The sequence below is a fragment of the Hyperolius riggenbachi genome, chromosome 3 (assembly GCF_040937935.1).
Source record: "Hyperolius riggenbachi isolate aHypRig1 chromosome 3, aHypRig1.pri, whole genome shotgun sequence".
NCBI lineage: Eukaryota > Metazoa > Chordata > Amphibia > Anura > Hyperoliidae > Hyperolius > Hyperolius riggenbachi.
This window is the reverse complement of record NC_090648.1, coordinates 189,408,684-189,420,188: the sequence shown is the minus strand read 5'-3', so window position 1 is coordinate 189,420,188 and position 11,505 is coordinate 189,408,684.

Genomic DNA, 11,505 nt, shown 5'->3' with positions numbered 1-11,505 from the left:
GGTGCACACCGAGCGGCTTTTTGGGCGTTTTCAGATCCGCTTGCGGCTGCGGATCTGCTTGGTCAATGTATCTCAATGGGGTGGTGCACACCAGAGCGGGGGGCGTTTTGCAGAAACGAAAAATGCCTGGGTGAGGCATTTTTTGGATTGCGGGTGCGTTTCTGCCTCAATGTTAAGTATAGGAAAAACGCAAACCGCTCTGAAAAACGGCACTTCAGAGCGGTTTTGCAGGCGTTTTTGTTACAGAAGCTGTCCAGTAACAGCTTTACTGTAACAATATATGAAATCTACTATACTGAAAACCGCAGCAGCAATCCGCAAAACGCTAGCAAAACGCCTCATAAAAATAAAAAAAAGCGTTTAAAAATCTGCTAGCATTTTGCGGATCTGCTAGCGGGTTTTGGTGTGCACCAGCCCATATAGTCTTTTTCCCTGGATCACCTCCACTCAGTACATGTAGTTTTGTTCCCTTCTACCCTAGCAATAAATAAATGAAGCACTTAAAGAGACTCTGTAACAACAAAAACCTCCCCTGGGGGGTACTCACCTCGGGTGGGGGAAGCCTCCGGATCCTAATGAGGCTTCCCATGCCGTCCTCTGTCCCATGGGGGTCTCGCCGCAGCCCTCCGAACAGCCGGCGACTGTGCCGACTGTCAGTTCAATATTTACCTTTGCTGGCTCCAGCGGGGGCGCTGTGGCGACTTTCGGCACGGAAATAGACGGAAATACCCGATCTCCGTCGGGTCCGCTCTACTGCGCAGGCGCCGGAAACTTGCGCCTGCGCAGTAGAGCAGACCCGACGGCGATCGGGTATTTCCGCCTACTTCGACAGCCATCAGAGCGCCTGCGCAGGAGCCAGGAAGGTAAATATTACGTCACGGCTGTACGGAGGGCTACAGCGAGACCCCCGAGGGACGCAGGACGGCGTGGGAAGCCTCATTAGGATCCTGAGGCTTCCCCCACCCGAGGTGAGTACCCCCCAGGGGCCGTTTTGTCGTTACAGTTCCTCTTTAAAGCTAGTGACAGGTCCTGTGATAAAACATTGTGATAGCCACACCTCCCATACAGATGGGAGCAAAGGAACTGAGTGAACGGAGTACTGTAAGTGTCATGCCCCTCCCAGATTGGACAACAGGAAGTGAAGCCTATCATGCAATGACCTGCCTCAAGAAGATAAGGGACACATGGCTGGAGGTTCAGTGCAATGCTATCCTTGGAAGTTCAGTGGTGCCCAGCTTAGTGTTATGCTGGGAATACACGGCTTGTTTTTGCGGCAGATGGATGGTTAGATAGATCATTTCTGACATGTCCGATCTCCCGTTCGATTGTCTTGCTGCTCGTTTTCTGATAGAGGTGAATGGAAAAACATAAGAAAAACGAGCGGAAGATAAGAACCGACTGCAGAATCAAGCGGCAAAATAGATCGAGTGGAAAAAACGACCTGTGTATTCTCAGCATAAGTTAGCTAAAGACTAACATATGAGGAGCTCAAGAGGCTGGGCAGAGACCCAAACCTTGTGGGGTTCAGTCAGACATTGGAGGGAAGGGGGGCTACCACAGAATCTCCTGTGCCACTGCACTAACCAATGCAATTAGATATGTGTCCAATCATGGATATGCTCATTGTATGTGTAGGATGCATTTGCATTCACTGTTAGCATGGAGACCCATCTAGGGCCTTGCCACTAGCTAAGGTCACATGTCTGTGTATTTAAGGGAACCAACAATGTTGTTTGTTTGAGGTGTTGTGTGCATGTAATGGGGCCGTAGGCAAAGTAGTAGATTTGGGGCCCTCTTGTGGTCCTTTTGGTAAGCTGAAGTGGAGCGAGGTCAAAGAAGGTGGCACGTGGGCCCCTTGACACTCACTAGGCCCCAAGCACCTGCCTAGGTTGCCTGGTGGATGATCCTGCTCTTAAAGTATTCAAATTATTATTTTAGATCTTTGTGTAATTGTTTGAAAATCAACAGTTTTGAAATGAGTGCAATAAAATCTATACATGTATAGCCAACATAAGGCTTCTTTCACACTATACACTATATACATTGTGTTATGCACCCTGAATAAAGGATTGCAATGGTGATATGGTGACAGCCTACTGCTGTGATGCAACCCAGACAGTGCAACAACATACAGTTCATGGACTTTATGCTTCAGCTGTGCACATCGCATGAAAACGCACTTCAAGCCTCTTGCACACTACATGCGATTCTGATTTTTTTATACGATCCGATTTTTTATTTCGATTTAAAATCGTAGCAGCATAAAGCATGGAGCAGCAGCGTCTGTACAGAGCATGGAGCATCAGTGTGTGTCCGGAGCATGGAGCAGCAGCGTGTGTACAGAGCATGGAGCATCAGTGTGTGTCCGGAGCATGGAGCAGCAGGGTGTGTACAGAGCATGGAGCAGCAGCATGTGTACAGGGCATGGAGCAGCAGCGTACAGAGCATGGAGCAGCAGTATGTGTACAGAGTATGGAGCAGCAGCGTGTGTACAGAGCATGGCACAGCAGTGTATGTGCAGGGCATGGAGCAGCAGCGTGTGTACAGAGCATGGAGCATCAGTGTGTGTCCGGAGCATGGAGCAGCAGTGTGTGTACAGAGCATGGAGCAGCAGCATGTGTACAGAGCATGGCACAGCAGTGTATGTGCAGGGCATGGAGCATCAGTGTGTGTCCGGAGCATGGAGCAGCAGCGTGTATACAGAGCATGGAGCAGCAGCGTGTGTACAGAGCATGGAGCAGCAGCGTCTGTACAGAGCATGGAGCATCAGTGTGTGTCCGGAGCATGGAGCAGCAGTGTGTGTACAGAGCATAGAGCAGCAGCATGTGTACAGAGCATGGCACAGCAGTGTATGTGCAGGGCATGGAGCATCAGTGTGTGTCCGGAGCATGGAGCAGCAGCGTGTGTACAGAGCATGGAGAAGCAACATGTGTACAGGGCATGGAGCAGCAGCGTACAGAGCATGGAGCAGCAGTGTGTGTACAGAGCATGGAGCAGCAGCATGTGTACAGAGCATGAAGCAGCAATGTGTGTACAGAACTTGGAGCCGCTCTGGGGAACTTAACAGGGTCAGGTATGAGCACAGCCCTGTGCTCTGCTGTGTGTATGCTTTACTCTCCCCTACATGGCAGCCAGGGCCGGCCCGCTCATGAGGCGGGGTGAAACTTTTGCCTCAGGCGGCAAATTTCCAGGGGCGGCACCCGCCCGTCCGTGGGTGCGGGGAGCCGGCCCGCCGAGCTGGAGGGGTAGCTGGCAGGACCGGGGGTATTGGGCCAGCGGCGGGAAGGGGGGTCGGACCCCCCCCCCCTCCCTCGCCTGGGTCCCCCGTCCTCCGCTCCCCTCCAGCCTAAATAGAAGCAGCCGTATGTGTAAGAGGCACGGGCGGGGAGACACTCACCTCCTCCTCGCTCCAGCGTGCGCTCCACTGACATCACTTCCTGCAGGACGCTGCAGGAAGTGACGTCAGTGGAGTGCACGCTGGGAAGAGGTGAGTGTCCTCCCCGCCCGTGCCTCTTACACATAGGGCTGCTTCTATTTAGGCTGGAGGGGAGCGGAGGACGGGGGACCCAGGCGAGGGAGGGGGGGGTCCGACCCCCCTCCCTGCCGCTGGCCCAATACCCCCGTCCTGCCAGCTACCCCTCCAGCTCGGCGGCCCCCCAGAGCGCCCCCCCCCCCCCGAGGGGGGGGGGGGAGGGGCGGCGGTGACAATTTTTTAAAAATTTGCCTCAGGCGGCAAAAAGTCTAGGGCCGGCCCTGATGGCAGCTGTCCTCATTATTATCTGCTAAAGATAGTGAGATAGCGTGACTGAGTATGGAACATACACACTCTTATTGACATTTTGATGCTTGAATACTGTTTCCTCCCCCCCCTGTAAATGAATAGTATATTATGCTAGCCATTAACAGAGGTGCTATTCAGTTTTCTACCGAGCTACTGTTTTTTGTCCCCTATTCTATTGCCTGATGAAGCGGGCTGTGCCTGCAAAATGCGTTGCATTTCTTGGGGTACTCTTAATAAATTCAATTGTTTGATTCAGACAGTTGTTCGTGTCTGCTTTCCGGAGGTAAGCCCACCACTGCCAAGTTTTTATCACTTTTTATCCTGTTGGCGCCTCTGTACTCTAGCAAATTTTAGCAGGGATGCTTTTAGTTTTAAAGCTGCCTAAGCTAACATTTAAAATAATTTCCCTCCAGTCTCCCACCACACACAACAATGACATGAGTGATGGTAGTATGTATAGCAGTGCAGAGAAGGGGATGTCATCATGTTCATACTGAACGTTCAACATGGCTGCCTCCTCCACCACCTGTGTAATCAGGACACCTGGTACTTCACCTCATCTAATGCTAGACGCACACCTGCATTTAACAAGGGTCCTTTGGAATTGTCAGAGTTAAATAATGCCATAAATATCATTGTGTGATAGTTTTTTGTGGAAACAACTCCAGTAGTAGCACAAAGGCAGGAACGTACAGTGTGTTCAAGTGAAAGTGCATTTCAGCAGCACCCACATCCTTTCTGAGATAAACTGGCCACTTACTCATTTATCAAAGTCATAGTGTTGCAGAATCTGCACAATGCTTTACATTTATCATGTGCTCTTGTCTATGTTTTATTTTCTCACTAGTTTAGGGCCAACTGAAAAATGTCTTTGTGAGATTTTTAGCAAAGCCAATGTACAGTTGAGAAATGACAGTGATATATATATATATTTTTAAATCAAGATAACTCTTATGACTTTCCACAAAGAATGGATAAGATTGTCAAGTATTCAGGAAGTGACTAATGTCTGGCATGTTTTGTGGAATATAACAGACGTTGAATGGAAATAAAGCTTTCAGTTATGTGAAGGCTGTGTGCAGTGACTGCAAACTTGTGTCACTAGTTGTTCTAACTTTCCGTGCCAGTCTGTGAATGTTAATCGTGGAAGGAATCATACACCTGTGAAATTTCACCTCTGCCTGACTCAGACTTCCTGGTGGAAAACTACTGGACACATTTTACTGTACTGAATGCTGACCTATGAAAACTAACAAATCTAAAGCAACATGCTTAACCTCTTGACAACCAGCTAACGCTGATTGGTGTAAACTGGTCGTCTGCGGGTTTCCATGGAAACATCCGTTCACGGAGGGTGTCTCCGTGAACAGCCGGAGAGCCGCCGATCGCGGCTCGCCGGCAAAATGTAAACACGCGGGGAAGAAATCTCCGCTGTTTACATCATATGGCACTGCTGCGCAGCAGCGCCGTAAGGCAGATTGGCGATCCCCGGCCTCTGATTGGCCGGGGATCGCCGGCATAGGATAGGCTGAAGCCTATCCTAAAAATGCGCAGGACGGATATCCGTCCTGCGCCGCTCAGAGGGGAAGGGAAAGGGAGGGAGGGGGACGGAGCGCTGAAAACTCTGCGGAGAGGGGCTTTGAAGAGCCCCCCCGCAAAGCGCAGCAAGCCGGCGGTGATCAGACCCCCCCAGCAGGACATCCCCCTAGTGGGGAAAAAAGGGGGTAAGTCTGATCGCCCTGGCTCTATCCTTATCTGTGCTGCGGGCTGGAGAGCCCACGCAGCACAGATCAGACAGAAATCCCCTGGTCGTCAAGTGGTTAAAGGGAACCTGATGTAAAAAAAAAAAAAAAAGTTTCACTTACCTGGGGCTTCTGCCAGCCCCCTGCAGCCTTCCTGTACCCACCCCGTTTCCAAACTATCCCCCGAAAAAGTTAAACCTTTTTTTCATATACTTCAGGTTCCCTTTAAGCGGACTTTTCTGGAACAATCTTTCATGATCATTTCAAGAGACATTCTGTGGTCTGCGCAGGTGTCTAGAGATGCATGCCTTCTCCTTTTCGTCAATTCAGGAAACTGGAAATTCTTTATTCCACTGTTGTTGTTTCCTCACAGGCACTGTCAGCAGGAGAATCAGAAAGAAAGGTACAGGAAAAAGGTGTGGAAAAAGTGCCCCCCTATAGGTTCCTATTATCTATTATAAAAGCCACAATTTGAGGCAAAAAAGGGAAATTTGGACGTACAGCAGCACTAGCTCCGCAATTCTAAATTTACCTTTTTTTGTGGGGGTAGGTTAAGGTTAGGAGGTGGGGTGGTTAAGTGCTGTGGGGGTTAAGTGTTAGGGCGCTAGATGGACCTAGCAGACAGTTATATGAGCCAGTCCCCAGGCTCCAATAGAGAAACAGTACAAGAAAGTAGGGGAATTCCCCTGATGCTGGCCCTAAAGCTAAAATCCTTAGGTTGGGAAAGATGTTTGATATCCCAATAAACAAGTTTTAATTCAGTGAGCATTTTTGTATCTTGTGTGACACCAACTCCTGGTGCAGTCTACACTATCCCCTATATATCCATTTCCCTCAGTGTGAGCTGCTGGCCCACCATTGAAGGTAACGTAGGAGGAAGGAGAAAAATGCTGTGGTGGAGAGCACGCTAGGACTGTATGCAACTATCTGACTATCTGACTGGCAGTGTGGGATTAACTGCAGCGGAGAAGAGTGGACATTGTCTATCCATAGTTAGAAGGAGGTTTTAGGGTTAGGCAATGAGTAGAGGGAGGTCTTAGGGTCAGGCATTGGTAGAGGATGGTCTTAGGGTCAGGCATTGGTAGAGGGTGTTATTAGGGTTAGGCATTGGTAGAGGGTGGTCTTAGGGTTAGGCATTGGTAGAAGGAGGGTTCAGTGTGAGAGCAGGGTTAGGTTAAGACATAGTAATACATCGGTAAAGATTACCAATATTGTACTATTGGAATTGAGTAATAGAATATTAGTAATACGTCGGTATGCAGTGGTAGAAAGCAAGATGATTGGGTGCTGGCAGGTCGGTGACTCCATCTTGCAGCCACATACTATGGCTGTGCTGCAAACAGGCCGCAGGCTTGGCTGAACAGAGCAGCGCAGTTGGCATGGCAACGGGCACCACGCTGGTCAACAGATGGCGTGGCCGGCCTGGTGAGATTCGTTGTACCTACTTATTGGCAGGCATGGCGCCCATCAGTGCATGTCATAGATTAATGGGGCTCTATGTGGTAGGACTTGAAACACCCAGAGTTACAGAATGCCACATTAATCCATGCCATGCACTGATGAGGACCAACCAGTCTAAAGCACGCTGTATGCATGTTGTATTATTGTGGCTCTGTACAATTAACAAGCTGACCCATCTTTGCAGTCCAGCGGTTCTCGAGTTGTGGTTTGGCTTTCAGGGACAACAATGAGGCATTGTGGGAGACCTCATATGCTCACTCCAACCTGAATAATCTCAAATAGCTTCTGTTTTAAAAAGGCAAATTTTGTTTTGCATAGAATTTTAGTAAGGGCTTTTTTTTGTCCTTTATAGCCCCTTACACATTCCTAGGAGTTTTGGTTCACCAAGAGCTTGCTGGGCAATCTGTAACCATAGACATGCTAGATAATCCTTCCTCAGCCAACACAATCATGTTGAGCATTGATGCAGAAGTTTAGTAATTTACTGAACAAACATGCTTCAATTTACTAAGCCCTACCCTCACTTACCAGCTGTGGAGCAGGTCAACAGTGAGGCAGGAAGTTGTGTGTATGAGTTGAGGTTTTCTGTCCAGTGCATCCCCCAACATCCTTTTAGATGTGTTGTAGCCACCAGGGGGAGCTCTTCTGTATAACAGTATACACATTTTCACATCTAAAGGGATGCAGAAAAGCCTCATAAAATGTAATCTTTCCCTGCTCTGCTACAGTGAAGACCCGCCTTTCACCATGTCGGATTCAATCAGGATGCGAAGCAGGGCTGTGCGACATTCCCTATACTCTGCCTGGCTCTCCCTATTGGCTGTCTGTGAATGTTACGCATGGAGAAAGTATGGAGAGAGTGAGTTATTGGCTGGTAAGAGCTGGAAAAAAAATTGAATGTTTTTGCCCGATTTACCGAATGCGTAAATCTTTGTGAATTGCAATTACTTGATGTAACGATCGGTGTCAGCACACAGAGAGAATCTGATTATTGGTGATCTGCAGTATCACCAAGAATACAGATATATACCTGATTATTGATGATCTGCAGAATCACCAATAATCCAAGTATAACTAACCTCTGGACACCTATACAGTGTGAGTGTTTGGTGCAACAGTAATGACTTTGAGTGGGACCACCCGAGGAGCAGGTGGTCCTTGGCAGTATGGGAAATACCTCCCTCTGGGAAGTGCAAAAACCTTCCAGCAGCCTGAGACATCCAAAGGGGTGGAGCCCCAGGCTGGATAGCAGGAAGGACCTGTGGCTGATTGACACCTGGAAGGTGGGTGTCACAAGCAGGTCTGGAGACTATCTCTCAATGGAGAGAGATAGCTCTCAAGGTCGGACAAGCCAGGTCAGCAACACACGGGCAGACAAGGTACAGAGACAGAAGGCTGATTCGGTAACCAAGGGCAGGCAGGGTTGGCAACAGGTAATCAGATATGCGTAGGTACCGAATCAGAAAGCAGAGGGATAGTCAGAAATGCAATAGGTCATAACAGATATCAAACAATGCCTAGTCTTGGGTGTGAGGTCCGTGGTTTCAACACCCTGGAACTAGTCTGAAGTATAACACAATGATAACACAGAATCCCTAGTCTTGGGTGTGAGGTCCGTGGTCTCAACACCCTGGAACTAGTCTGAAGTATAACACAATGATAACACAGAATCCCTAGTCTTGGGTGTGAGGTCCGTGGTCTCAACACCCTGGAACTAGTCTGAAGTATAACACAATGATAACACAGAATCCCTAGTCTTGGGTGTGAGGTCCGTGGTCTCAACACCCTGGAACTAGTCTGAAGTATAACACAATGATAACACAGAATCCCTAGTCTTGGGTGTGAGGTCCGTGGTCTCAACACCCTGGAACTAGTCTGAAGTATAACACAATGATAACACAGAATCCCTAGTCTTGGGTGTGAGGTCCGTGGTCTCAACACCCTGGAACTAGTCTGAAGTATAACACAATGATAACACAGAATCCCTAGTCTTGGGTGTGAGGTCCGTGGTCTCAACACCCTGGAACTAGTCTGAAGTATATATGATGGTACACAATATCCCTAGTCTTGGGTGTGAGGTCCGTGGTCTCAACACCCTGGAACTAGTCTGAAGTATAACACAATGATAACACAGAATCCCTAGTCTTGGGTGTGAGGTCCATGGTCTCAACACCCTGGAACTAGTCTGAAGTATAACACAATGATAACACAGAATCCCTAGTCTTGGGTGTGAGGTCCGTGGTCTCAACACCCTGGAACTAGTCTGAAGTATAACACAATAACACAGAAGTAATCTGGCTTCCCAGATTCCCAGGTCCTCCTGGTTCTAACACACTGTGGGATCTGACTATGGTCTGAGTGCTTTCACGTAAGTGTTCGCAACGGCAGACAACCTGAGACTGAGCAGCAGTAACTATATATAGAGCGGCGCTCTCCGGCGCCACCCATCACCGATCAACCAATAGCCACTTGCTCTGAGGTCAGCTGACCAACCTGGTCAGCTGATCCCTCCTCGATTGTCATAAAGGATCTGCCTCTCAGCGCGCGCGCGCGTATTCCTCAACCTGTGTGAACTAACAGACCCAGCCGCCTTGCTGCCAGTACACGCGGCGGCTTTTCCGCGATCTATTACACTTGACATTTCTTGAGGCTTTTACCACACAAGTCGGCAATTCTAATTTTCTGTGCGGTAATAAATTTAGTGAATTGGCATTTTGGAAGGTGATTGGTAAAATCAGCTGTTTTCAGCATTACCAAATGCGGTAATGATTAATGAATTGAGGCCAATGTGTACTTTTATCCCTCACACCACTGAACGGCACTTGTGCATTTGCTGCCCATCACTATTTCCCCATAGAACAGCAAATGTTGCTCAGCTTTAGCCAAGCACAGTAATCTGCAAACTTGGCTCTACAGCTGTTAAGGAACTACAAGTCCCACAATGCATTTTCCTTTATGAATCATGACTGTGTCTGTCAGACTCCCGCAATGGATTGTGGGACTTGTAGTTCCTTAACAGCTGGAGAGCCAAGTTTGCAGATCACTGGCCAAGCAGTATGAGAGATAAGCACCTGTTCACCTAACCATCAATTAACAGTCTCTACGGGTGACAGCAATTGAGTGTGTATATGAGGCTTAACACTTTATTTGTATTATTTAAGCAAATGTTCAGTTGGCAACATTCATCTATTACCCATGTTGTTAAGTGCTACAACATTCTTAACTCTTTCCCTCTAAAGGTCATTAACCCTAAAACATTTCAGGACTTTTGAATATGCCCAGGACCTGCATATGTACACGACCTCATATTACCTACAACTTTATCATAGTGGTGTTGTATAATATACGGTGTGTTTGGGATATGTTCTAATATTGTACTATAAATGTAGGCCTCTTTCACACTGAACATGCTGAAAAACATACATTTTAACTGATCAGTTGTTCCATAGCAGTGCATTGTGAAAGGCTATCAGTTAAAACGCATACAATGTGAATTGGCAAGTAGGGAAACATGGACACACAACTGCACATCAATTGTCAGTTCAGTTATAACTGACAGCAACTAATTCAGCGTGAAGGGATTAACAGTCTATATGTTGCCAATAAAAACTGCAAGCAGAAGTTTATGTCACTTTTAGGGTAAGTCTTTACTTCACTCATTTGAAAAAAGAAAAAAAAAAGAGTACACAACACCTGGGAGCTTTAAAGGATACCAGAGCTCAAAAATGTTGGGGAAACGGGAGGAACAGGCATATACTACCACCTGTCCTTATGCCCACCCCTCCCCTCATTCTATCTGCCTGCCCATAGCTCACCTAAAAGCCCCCCGGGATCGTCTTTTGGTTGGCCAGGTCAGTATTTACTGCACAGGCCCAAACCGGGAGCGCACTGTGCATGCGTATGACGTCACTGCGTCATGCGCATGACGTCATACACATGCGCAGTGTGCTTCTGGCCATGGGCACGCTCTGTAGGACGTTATTTTGTCCTACAGACTCAGTACGGTGTCAGACCAGTATAATTGTTAATGATAAAAATAGTTTTTATGGTTCTTAAATTAAAGTGATAGAATAGTTAGCGATTTTTAATCATGTTCAGATCTTCTGCTGTCTGTCCCTAAGGCCATTACAATTGCAAGGCATGTTGGTAAGGCTGAGCATAAACATTGGGTGATGGTATTCTGACTCAGGCTAAACTGGATAAGTTGAATGCCTGTGGGTAGATGTAGGTTGCAGTGGCATAATCACAATTCATGCCTCCCCTTGGTGCCCTTCACAGCCTTGGGGCCCATCTCACAAGGACCATAAAACAAGTGTAGCCATCATGATCTTCATACTCATAACAAGCGTAGCCACACAATCACCTGATCAGAAGTATAGTCCCCTGGAAGAAAAGGTTCGTAATTGGGCCCCCCTCCCAGCTCTAGTACCCCCTGCAGGGCCTGGTCCCCTTAGATAGGCTGTTTCTAATAGGTTGCCTTCTAATTTCTGTGGGCATCCCATGTAACCTAGAGGGGCAAAA